We start from the raw sequence: 12104 nt of genomic DNA on the forward strand, positions 1-12104 counted from the left end.
ATTTTAAGTACTTTATGTAATGTTTATTCATGATAAACTTGTGAATGCTGTCTACATTGCGCACAGACATCATTAGCATATACAGCATCGCCTATATAATTATTTAATATTGTATTAATTTCTACAGAGATGATAATCATATCTATAGGAAGCTTTAAATTATTACTTAACGAAATAAAACAAATTGAAAACAAAAACTCGTTTATGTAATCCGTAAAGATAAATTTCTCTCTCAAGGCGTCCAAAAAGGTATTGTACTCGAGGAGCGGATATAATATTCTTGATACTTCAAACTTCCATGTTCTGTTCTATAAATTTTGAGAATTAAAAAAATCAGGCTCTCATGAAATCTTTGAAATCAATCTTTGTATGGCTAGTTTATTCAGTTATTCAGTATTGTTGTGTTTCCCCTGTTTTATTCGTTTAATATTCAGAAACAAGTGCCTTTTTTTTTTCAAAACATTTTTTAAAAGAAAGAATTCAACCCTCCAAAATTTTGTTTGCCTATGTCACAATATGAGATAAATCCAGCCCTGTAAATGATGCTGATTTTTGTTGCCAAATTGGTTTGGAAGCGTTGTTGAATAAACAAGTAACGTTAAACTGAACTTTTATGCCTGTATGACTGACAATTTTATTGACCACTGAGAAAGCATTGATTTGGTAAGATGATGGTTCATACCATGTAGAAAAATTACATTTTGAAAAATAGCTTAGATGTAGTAAACTACTTTTGCCGTGTTGCTGCTGTAGCTTAGCTTAGCTAAGGAATGGGAAACCACTACAACACTGTTATACGTCATCATACGTTGTCGCTAGTTCTTAATGTTACATCAGAGGACATGCGCCGATGTTTATCACACATTTCAAGATGTTGAAAAAAATGTTGTAGCGTTGCAAAAAGTACAAATGTACGGTGTACGCACCGTTCATTCACATGTACACATATGGCCGTAAGCAAAACAAACAATGCGTTATCACATGCACGGCAAATTGCAAATCTGTGGTGTAGTGGTGCCTTGAGAAGTGGGTAAATGCTTCATTTGTGTACAGCAAATTGCTGGAGTTCGAAAATCAGGAGTTAGGCAAAAAAGTGTGAAAGAGTTAAATTTTTGGAGTTTATTCTTTAACTTTCACAACAGTTTGTGTTACGGGATACTCCCTGGCTGTGTTGTATTTCGGAGTTCATTCATTGGTGTTCAGGGGCACGTTTTAACAATAACGTTACATCAGGAGCGCGCCATGACACGAGCCTGGTTCTGCCACACGATCGACTGATGAAGTTGTCTACTTCGTCATGAGGTAGGTAAAAAACTAACTCCAAAATGTTCTTTATCTTCTGACAGACAGCTGATTATAGCTGTTACGTTAGTGTACTGACGCCAATAACCGCGGCGAACTTTGTGTTGAATGAATCTCCGATGCAAAACATGGCTGTTTTGAGCGGACTTTTTTTCGATGTGAACAAGCTAATATTAGCTTACGTCTTTCTGTTCACCTTATTTTTTTGTAAACGAGTGTTTTGCTGTCAAATTTAAGTTGCGACTCGCTCAAGAAACATTCTGTTAAGCTTCCATAATGTCATGCCGACGAGACGAGGTAATATCTAGCAATGTCAGTAAACTGAAGTGTCTAAGTCTAACTTTACCCTGGCTAAAAACGATCATAGTTTAGCCATGAACGTGTAAAGTAATGCCTGCAATGTTTTGAGTCGTAACGGCTAACGTTACAAATGTTTTAGTAGTGACTCGTGACCTATGAGAGTTCGTGGCTTTCATATTAAACATTTTGCATTTTCAATCACACTAACAGGTTGTTTTAAATTACATGTTTTCTCTTCATTGTCAGGATGTTGACAGAAGTGCTGGATGGAGGGAAGTAGTAGTAAAACTGGACGAAATTTGTTTCTCAGATTTTCTCAATTCAGGTGAGTTATGTGTTTAGTAATCAGTTAATAAAGAGTAAGTGACTGTAATTTTATGATTTATTTTGTAAATAACATGTTGTTGATGTTATTGTGTAGTCCAGCAGAAGTTTTTGAGATAAAACAACACTGAAAAAAGATGACCAGGGCTCAGCTGATGTACTACATGTTTTCTTGCTTTTTGGATGTCAAAGGACTGGTAAGTATTAAATAATACTTCAAAATGTTATTGAAAAAAATATATATTTTTACATTTGTCTGAACGATTATCTTTTCTTAAAAAAAAAAAACAATTTCTTTGTGACTGAAGAAAGAAAAGAAAGACATGAACCTCTTGGATGACAAGCGGGTGAGTAAATTATCTGTATTTTTTTGTTCTGGAAGTGGACTCTTCCTTTAATGCCTATTGTTTATAAAGGGATGTTTATCTTGTGTTTCGGTCATGCCAAAGTATTGATGACCATCATCTGGCCACTAAAGAAAACCCTCAGCCATATCATCTTTCCTCAGGGACATCAAAAGCACAGGTTTCCACCTTTTACATCGTCTTGGACTGAGAAGTTTCGCCTTGTCAGTCATGTGAAACCTTGGGTATTGTTGAAGAGCTGTTCAAGTAAAGTAAAGTATCATGATGCTCTGTCCAGCCTGTACATATTTTTTTTTAAAGACAAATGTATATAATAATGATATAGGTAGAACTGAAGTCAAAGAACTGAGAGCAAGGCAGTTGAACAAGCAGTATTCTTATTTAAGCAAAATGTTAAGTTCTGTCCTCTGTGCTCCATCCTTCAGCTTTCAGTTTTGTTTTTATTCAGGCGCCTCAAACTAATTCATGGAATGTATCCTGGTATCACTGTGGAGTTGTTTCTTGTTACTTCATCTGATGTATATCTACCTCTGGTTACACAATACTACTGCACTATTTTATAATTATTCAGGTTTGATTTTATATAATGCAATGATGTGTTTTTGACTATGCTGTATACAATTTTACTAAACATTTCTTGTTGGCACTGCAGACATGTATTAAATGTAAATGTTTTGCTGTTAGATTTTACAGTATTTTATGACAGCAGTTAATTTCAAAGTGTTTACATGCATGGAATTTCAAAATCCAATCTATGTATTTCCTGAAATAAAAGCAGCTAGTTGAGAGTATGGCTTTCAGTGTAGTCATTTCCACATAAAACATATTGTGTTTACCCTAAGAAGTGTTTTTAACACTGGTTAAAGAGTTTAAATTATAATTAACTAAATTTTAGAGTTAAAATTACTCTCCAAATGATTAATATTTTAACTCCAGAAAGTGTTAAAATCTAACTCTGAGAAAGTGTTAAATTCTACTCCATTGAATTTCCTTTTGAACTTTCAATTTGAGCGCATTGGTTTACTGGATCCTTGGACTGAAATGTTTACAGGGGTTCACTGGTTTAAGAAATTTCAGATGGTAAAAATCTGCTTCTTTTTAATTGTAAGGTATTTTTTTTTTTTTCATTATTATGTACTGATTTAAATGACTGGGGTGTGGGAAATTCCCTCGCCACATGGCCTTCCATGTTTCTAACTTGCAGTCAAGTGTATATGACATAAAAATATATTTTGTAATATCAATCAGTGCAAACAGTGCTATCTGCTAGCAAACTTTAGCGATTTTTTGCAAACGTTTATTTACAGAACAACACCATAAACACAAACACAAGATTAAAGGTAATATACATATAATGAAAAATTGTCATAAATATCCTTATTAATGGCAAAAATTACCTATATTTATAAGTCTGCTTGCTCGAGTGAGCAGGCATGTTGGAAAATGGAAATTTCTCTTAGCCCTTCGTTTGAAATGAGGTCCCGAAAATTCTTTGTTTGGAGGCCTATCTGGCCCTTCCCCTTCCCCCTACCCTTCCAACCTAACGAGAAATGAGACACCCCTAGCACTTCACCCCCCCCCGGAGCCAAGCCAGCTCTTCTCACCTTTATTCATAGGTTGGGGGGAAGGTGAAAGGTGAAATGGCAAGTTTAAAAGTGACACGAACGACCCTCATTAACAATTGTGAGGTTAGATGTTTGAAAGGTTGTGAAAAAAATGGAGGCACCAGTGCAATCACTTTTTTTGTGTGAAAATAAATAAATAATTTCTTCATTTTTGCTTATAAAGGTATAGGAGTAATACATCATTCTGACCTGTAACGGGTCCATTTTTATTTTAGTGCACTCACAATAGCCTATAAACAACTCATGCGTTTATAAAATAAAGGAAAACAGAAGATGCGCTTTCTGCCGTCTGTTCTTGAACATCGCTTCACAATGAACAAAAGCTTTAAATTACCACTTTAAAACGAAATAATTCAAATCGAAAATAGAAACGTTCATTATGTAATCTGTAGGCCTAAAGATTTAAAGATATTTCTATATAAAGGCACGTCCAATTTAGAAATGGCGAGAAATTTTTCTATTTATCTCCATTATTGATGAATGTCTAAAATATAAAAGTAAGGAAAAGCCTAAAACAGGGCTGATTATATTTATTTTATAATTCTATTAAAATTATAATGTTATAGAATATACTATAAAATAATTATAATTACAAATTATACTGGCATAGAGTATATGTAAAACTTTAATAATTGTAGCTGCTTATATTTTCAGATTTTATGTTTCTCTGTTCTATATATCTTAAAATTTAGAGGATTTGCTGCAACGCAATTTTGTCCGATATGCAAATTATTTATTAGCCTATTAGTATTTTAATCCATAAAGCAAATGCTTTAAAAACACCTTTAAAAAATACTATTTTTGCATCCAGATGCTTTTAAAGAACTTTTCAATATACATGTTATCTTATATCTTAAATGAACTTGTATCTTAAATGTAAACCATGATTTCGTTGTATTCCCTGTGTAACGAATCTCTTACTTATAGCTACATTTTAGGTGCGTCTGAGCTTTGTTGTTTATGATTTTTTTAAAAATCAAGAGTTGCGCGCACTCAACAAAACTGACAAGACTCATTTGAACGCTTCTGATAGACATTGCATTCCTAACCCAACAGAATCGTGTGTGGTTCGTTATAACACTGTAAAAACGCCTAAAAAGAATTACGGTGCAGATTATCTGATCTTAATGTAATGCCGCAATTTACATTTTCTATTCATTTTCATTTTATTGTCAACAGACGTAATATATTGATTTTGTTTGGGCAGGGGAATATGTCCAATTTAGTGGCATTTTTTGGCCCCAGGTCAAGCCTTCCCCAGCCTTACACACGCTCCGCCTATGATACTAACTATATATATACCCTTAGAATATATAGCCTATATATACCCACTTAGAATAATTTTCTTCCCGACCCGACACGCTAAATTTAATTCTCATTTCCAGAATCTCACATTTAACCATTTGGAAACAATGTCGAGTATAAAACTTTTTTCGCAGTACATCCATTATATTTCCATGTTCCACTTTTAAGACGTATTACAGCCCTGCATTTTAGTCCGTCAAAGATCAAATGCGGGCTAAAATTATATTTTAGACATTCAGTGGTGATTTAAAAAAAAATTGCAGCGCTGGAGGAACCACGAGACCAGGCTACCATGACGGTCCTGTTAGCAGCATTGAGCGCACGTTCAGCACAGCTTGGAAGGGTTCCTTGTTTAAAGCTTACCACAAAACACTGGCAAAAGTAAATACCATGACTGTCTAATAGTAAGGAGATATTTTAATTATTTATTTAGAAACTACTGTTTTCTGAGTCAGTGATGATGCAGTTAACAGTCCTCATATCCTCGTTGGACGCGCGCCTTTAGAGAGAAATGCATCTCTATGGACTAGCTACATAATAAAAACAGTTTTTGTTTTCTATTTGTTTTTTTCGTTAAGTAGTAATTTAAGTCTTTCTACATATTTATTTATCATGTCTGACAAAAAAATAACGGTTAAATATTTTCCACTGAAAAAAAAATGTAACTGATCGAGCTTGAGCCTTCATGTCCTAAAAATGTGTTTTGCTCTCTCCGCACAAACGATTGGATATGCACCTAATAGCGCATATTTATATCTATTATTATTTATTTCTTTTATTTTACATCTATGGATTTTAGTTTAGCCAATTCGTGATTTGAGAAGGCAAATTGAAAGAGTAGGTCAACTCACTGTCTGCCGCTTGGTCTTTAAGAAACAAAAAGCTTACGTTTAACGAACAAAAATGCTCCAATTTTTTTTTCTAAATTAACTTAATAAAAAGGAAACGAAATTATAAATACTTTGCCGTTACATACAGAATGAATTACCGATTATGGCGCCAGATATTGAAACAACAGACATAAATACTGTCCAAATAGCCCTCTTTGTGCAGGGCTTGGCCACAGAATGTTGTTCCTTGCGCCACCTGGTGGATATTATATGAAGCGCAACAACGTTTTAAAAAAACCTAAAAAAGCCCCTGCAGGCCGCCGCGTGGCGACGCGTGCTGAATTGCAGGCTGCCGCGTGAAAAAAGACGCATTTTTAATGGCCAGATCTGTAACTTCAAAAATCATGCAAAACACTTCTAACACCTTCAGATATGTTTCTCTGTGTTGCAAAATAGGTTTTTTTCATGCACAGACTGATATTTTAAAGTGGGACCAAGATTCAGCTTGCATTGCTGGAACCAAGTTTGTTTTGCGCTGAAACGCTGTTTTCTGACATTTCAGGCTCTAACTTCAAAAATCATGCAAAACACTTCTAACACCTTCAGATATGTTTCTCTGTGTTGCAAAATAGGTTTTATTCATGCACAGACTGATATTTTAAAGTGGGACCAAGATTCAGCTTGCATTGCTGGAAACAAGTTTGTTCTGCGCTGAAACGCTGTTTTCTGACATTTCAGGCTCTAACTTCAAAAATCATGCAAAACACTTCTAACACCTTCAGATATGTTTCTCTGTGTTGCAAAATAGGTTTTATTCATGCACAGACTGATATTTTAAAGTGGGACCAAGATTCAGCTTGCATTGCTGGAAACAAGTTTGTTCTGCGCTGAAACGCTGTTTTCTGACATTTCAGGCTCTAACTTCAAAAATCATGCAAAACACTTCTAACACCTTCAGATATGTTTCTCTGTGTTGCAAAATAGGTTTTATTCATGCACAGACTGCAATATTAAAGTGGGACAGAGATTCAGCTTGCATTGCTTGAAACAAGTTTGTTCAGCACTGAAACGCTGTTTCCTGACATTTCAGGCTCTAACTTCAAAAATCATGCAAAACACTTCTAACACCTTCAGATATGTTTCTCTGTGTTGCAAAATAGGTTTTATTCATGCACAGACTGATATTTTAAAGTGGGACCAAGATTCAGCTTGCATTGCTGGAACCAAGTTTGTTCTGCGCTGAAACGCTGTTTTCTGACACTTCAGGCTCTAACTTCAAAAATCATGCAAAACACTTCTAACACCTTCAGATATGTTTCTCTGTGTTGCAAAATAGGTTTTTTTCATGCACAGACTGATATTTTAAAGTGGGACCAAGATTCAGCTTGCATTGCTGGAACCAAGTTTGTTTTGCGCTGAAACGCTGTTTTCTGACATTTCAGGCTCTAACTTCAAAAATCATGCAAAACACTTCTAACACCTTCAGATATGTTTCTCTGTGTTGCAAAATAGGTTTTATTCATGCACAGACTGATATTTTATAGTGGGACCAAGATTCAGCTTGCATTGCAGGAACCAAGTTTGTTCTGCGCTGAAACGCTGTTTTCTGACATTTCAGGCTCTAACTTCAAAAATCATGCAAAACACTTCTAACACCTTCAGATATGTTTCTCTGTGTTGCAAAATAGGTTTTATTCATGCACAGACTGCAATATTAAAGTGGGACAGAGATTCAGCTTGCATTGCTTGAAACAAGTTTGTTCTGCACTGAAACGCTGTTTCCTGACATTTCAGGCTCTAACTTCAAAAATCATGCAAAACACTTCTAACACCTTCAGATATGTTTCTCTGTGTTGCAAAACAGGTTTTATTCATGCACAGACTGCAATATTAAAGTGGGACAGAGATTCAGCTTGCATTGCTTGAAACAAGTTTGTTCTGCACTGAAACGCTGTTTCCTGACATTTCAGGCTCTAACTTCAAAAATCATGCAAAACACTTCTAACACCTTCAGATATGTTTCTCTGTGTTGCAAAACAGGTTTTATTCATGCACAGACTGCAATATTAAAGTGGGACAGAGATTCAGCTTGCATTACTTGAAACAAGTTTGTTCTGCACTGAAACGCTGTTTCCTGACATTTCAGGCTCTAACTTCAAAAATCATGCAAAACACTTCTAACACCTTCAGATATGTTTCTCTGTGTTGCAAAATAGGTTTTATTCATGCACAGACTGCAATATTAAAGTGGGACAGAGATTCAGCTTGCATTGCTTGAAACAAGTTTGTTCTGCACTGAAATGCTGTTTCCTGACATTTCAGGCTCTAACTTCAAAAATCATGCAAAACACTAACACCTTCAGATATGTTTCTCTGTGTTGCAAAATAGGTTTTTTTCATGCACAGACTGATATTTTAAAGTGGGACCAAGATTCAGCTTGCATTGCTGGAACCAAGTTTGTTTTGCGCTGAAACGCTGTTTTCTGACATTTCAGGCTCTAACTTCAAAAATCATGCAAAACACTTCTAACACCTTCAGATATGTTTCTCTGTGTTGCAAAATAGGTTTTATTCATGCACAGACTGATATTTTAAAGTGGGACCAAGATTCAGCTTGCATTGCTGGAAACAAGTTTGTTCTGCGCTGAAACGCTGTTTTCTGACATTTCAGGCTCTAACTTCAAAAATCATGCAAAACACTTCTAACACCTTCAGATATGTTTCTCTGTGTTGCAAAATAGGTTTTATTCATGCACAGACTGATATTTTAAAGTGGGACCAAGATTCAGCTTGCATTGCTGGAAACAAGTTTGTTCTGCGCTGAAACGCTGTTTTCTGACATTTCAGGCTCTAACTTCAAAAATCATGCAAAACACTTCTAACACCTTCAGATATGTTTCTCTGTGTTGCAAAATAGGTTTTATTCATGCACAGACTGCAATATTAAAGTGGGACAGAGATTCAGCTTGCATTGCTTGAAACAAGTTTGTTCAGCACTGAAACGCTGTTTCCTGACATTTCAGGCTCTAACTTCAAAAATCATGCAAAACACTTCTAACACCTTCAGATATGTTTCTCTGTGTTGCAAAATAGGTTTTATTCATGCACAGACTGATATTTTAAAGTGGGACCAAGATTCAGCTTGCATTGCTGGAACCAAGTTTGTTCTGCGCTGAAACGCTGTTTTCTGACACTTCAGGCTCTAACTTCAAAAATCATGCAAAACACTTCTAACACCTTCAGATATGTTTCTCTGTGTTGCAAAATAGGTTTTTTTCATGCACAGACTGATATTTTAAAGTGGGACCAAGATTCAGCTTGCATTGCTGGAACCAAGTTTGTTTTGCGCTGAAACGCTGTTTTCTGACATTTCAGGCTCTAACTTCAAAAATCATGCAAAACACTTCTAACACCTTCAGATATGTTTCTCTGTGTTGCAAAATAGGTTTTATTCATGCACAGACTGATATTTTATAGTGGGACCAAGATTCAGCTTGCATTGCAGGAACCAAGTTTGTTCTGCGCTGAAACGCTGTTTTCTGACATTTCAGGCTCTAACTTCAAAAATCATGCAAAACACTTCTAACACCTTCAGATATGTTTCTCTGTGTTGCAAAATAGGTTTTATTCATGCACAGACTGCAATATTAAAGTGGGACAGAGATTCAGCTTGCATTGCTTGAAACAAGTTTGTTCTGCACTGAAACGCTGTTTCCTGACATTTCAGGCTCTAACTTCAAAAATCATGCAAAACACTTCTAACACCTTCAGATATGTTTCTCTGTGTTGCAAAACAGGTTTTATTCATGCACAGACTGCAATATTAAAGTGGGACAGAGATTCAGCTTGCATTGCTTGAAACAAGTTTGTTCTGCACTGAAACGCTGTTTCCTGACATTTCAGGCTCTAACTTCAAAAATCATGCAAAACACTTCTAACACCTTCAGATATGTTTCTCTGTGTTGCAAAACAGGTTTTATTCATGCACAGACTGCAATATTAAAGTGGGACAGAGATTCAGCTTGCATTACTTGAAACAAGTTTGTTCTGCACTGAAACGCTGTTTCCTGACATTTCAGGCTCTAACTTCAAAAATCATGCAAAACACTTCTAACACCTTCAGATATGTTTCTCTGTGTTGCAAAATAGGTTTTATTCATGCACAGACTGCAATATTAAAGTGGGACAGAGATTCAGCTTGCATTGCTTGAAACAAGTTTGTTCTGCACTGAAATGCTGTTTCCTGACATTTCAGGCTCTAACTTCAAAAATCATGCAAAACACTAACACCTTCAGATATGTTTCTCTGTGTTGCAAAATAGGTTTTATTCATGCACAGACTGATATTTTAAAATGGGACCAAGATTCAGCTTGCATTGCTGGAACCAAGTTTGTTCTGCACTGAAACGCTGTTTTCTGACACTTCAGGCTCTAACTTCAAAAATCATGCAAAACACTTCTAACACCTTCAGATATGTTTCTCTGTGTTGCAAAATAGGTTTTATTCATGCACAGACTGGTATTTTAAAGTGGGACCAAAATTCAGCTTGCATTGCTGGAAACAAGTTTGTTCTGCGCTGAAACGCTGTTTTCTGACATTTCAGGCTCTAACTTCAAAAATCATGCAAAACACTTCTAACACCTTCAGATATGTTTCTCTGTGTTGCAAAATAGGTTTTATTCATGCACAGACTGATATTTTAAAGTGGGACCAAGATTCAGCTTGCATTGCTGGAACCAAGTTTGTTCTGCGCTGAAACGCTGTTTTCTGACATTTCAGGCTCTAACTTCAAAAATCATGCAAAACACTTCTAACACCTTCAGATATGTTTCTCTGTGTTGCAAAATAGGTTTTTTCATGCACAGACTGATATTTTAAAGTGGGACCAAGATTCAGCTTGCATTGCTGGAACCAAGTTTGTTTTGCGCTGAATCGCTGTTTTCTGACATTTCAGGCTCTAACTTCAAAAATCATGCAAAACACTTCTAACACCTTCAGATATGTTTCTCTGTGTTGCAAAATAGGTTTTATTCATGCACAGACTGATATATTTTAAAGTGGGACCAAGATTCAGCTTGCATTGCTGGAAACAAGTTTGTTCTGCGCTGAAACGCTGTTTTCTGACATTTCAGGCTCTAACTTCAAAAATCATGCAAAACACTAACACCTTCAGATATGTTTCTCTGTGTTGCAAAATAGGTTTTATTCATGCACAGACTGATATTTTAAAGTGGGACCAAGATTCAGCTTGCATTGCTGGAAACAAGTTTGTTCTGCGCTGAAACGCTGTTTTCTGACATTTCAGGCTCTAACTTCAAAAATCATGCAAAACACTTCTAACACCTTCAGATATGTTTCTCTGTGTTGCAAAATAGGTTTTATTCATGCACAGACTGCAATATTAAAGTGGGACAGAGATTCAGCTTGCATTGCTTGAAACAAGTTTGTTCAGCACTGAAACGCTGTTTCCTGACATTTCAGGCTCTAACTTCAAAAATCATGCAAAACACTTCTAACACCTTCAGATATGTTTCTCTGTGTTGCAAAATAGGTTTTATTCATGCACAGACTGATATTTTAAAGTGGGACCAAGATTCAGCTTGCATTGCTGGAAACAAGTTTGTTCTGCGCTGAAACGCTGTTTTCTGACATTTCAGGCTCTAACTTCAAAAATCATGCAAAACACTTCTAACACCTTCAGATATGTTTCTCTGTGTTGCAAAATAGGTTTTATTCATGCACAGACTGATATTTTAAAGTGGGACCAAGATTCAGCTTGCATTGCTGGAACCAAGTTTGTTCTGCGCTGAAACGCTGTTTTCTGACACTTCAGGCTCTAACTTCAAAAGTCATGCAAAACACTTCTAACACCTTCAGATATGTTTCTCTGTGTTGCAAAATAGGTTTTATTCATGCACAGACTGCAATATTAAAGTGGGACAGAGATTCAGCTTGCATTGCTTGAAACAAGTTTGTTCTGCTCTGAAACGCTGTTTTATGACATTTCAGGCTCTAACTTCAAAAATCATGCAAAACACTTCTAACACCTTCA

This window comes from Garra rufa, chromosome 15, assembly GCF_049309525.1.
Source record: "Garra rufa chromosome 15, GarRuf1.0, whole genome shotgun sequence".
NCBI classification, from domain to species: Eukaryota; Metazoa; Chordata; class Actinopteri; order Cypriniformes; family Cyprinidae; genus Garra; species Garra rufa.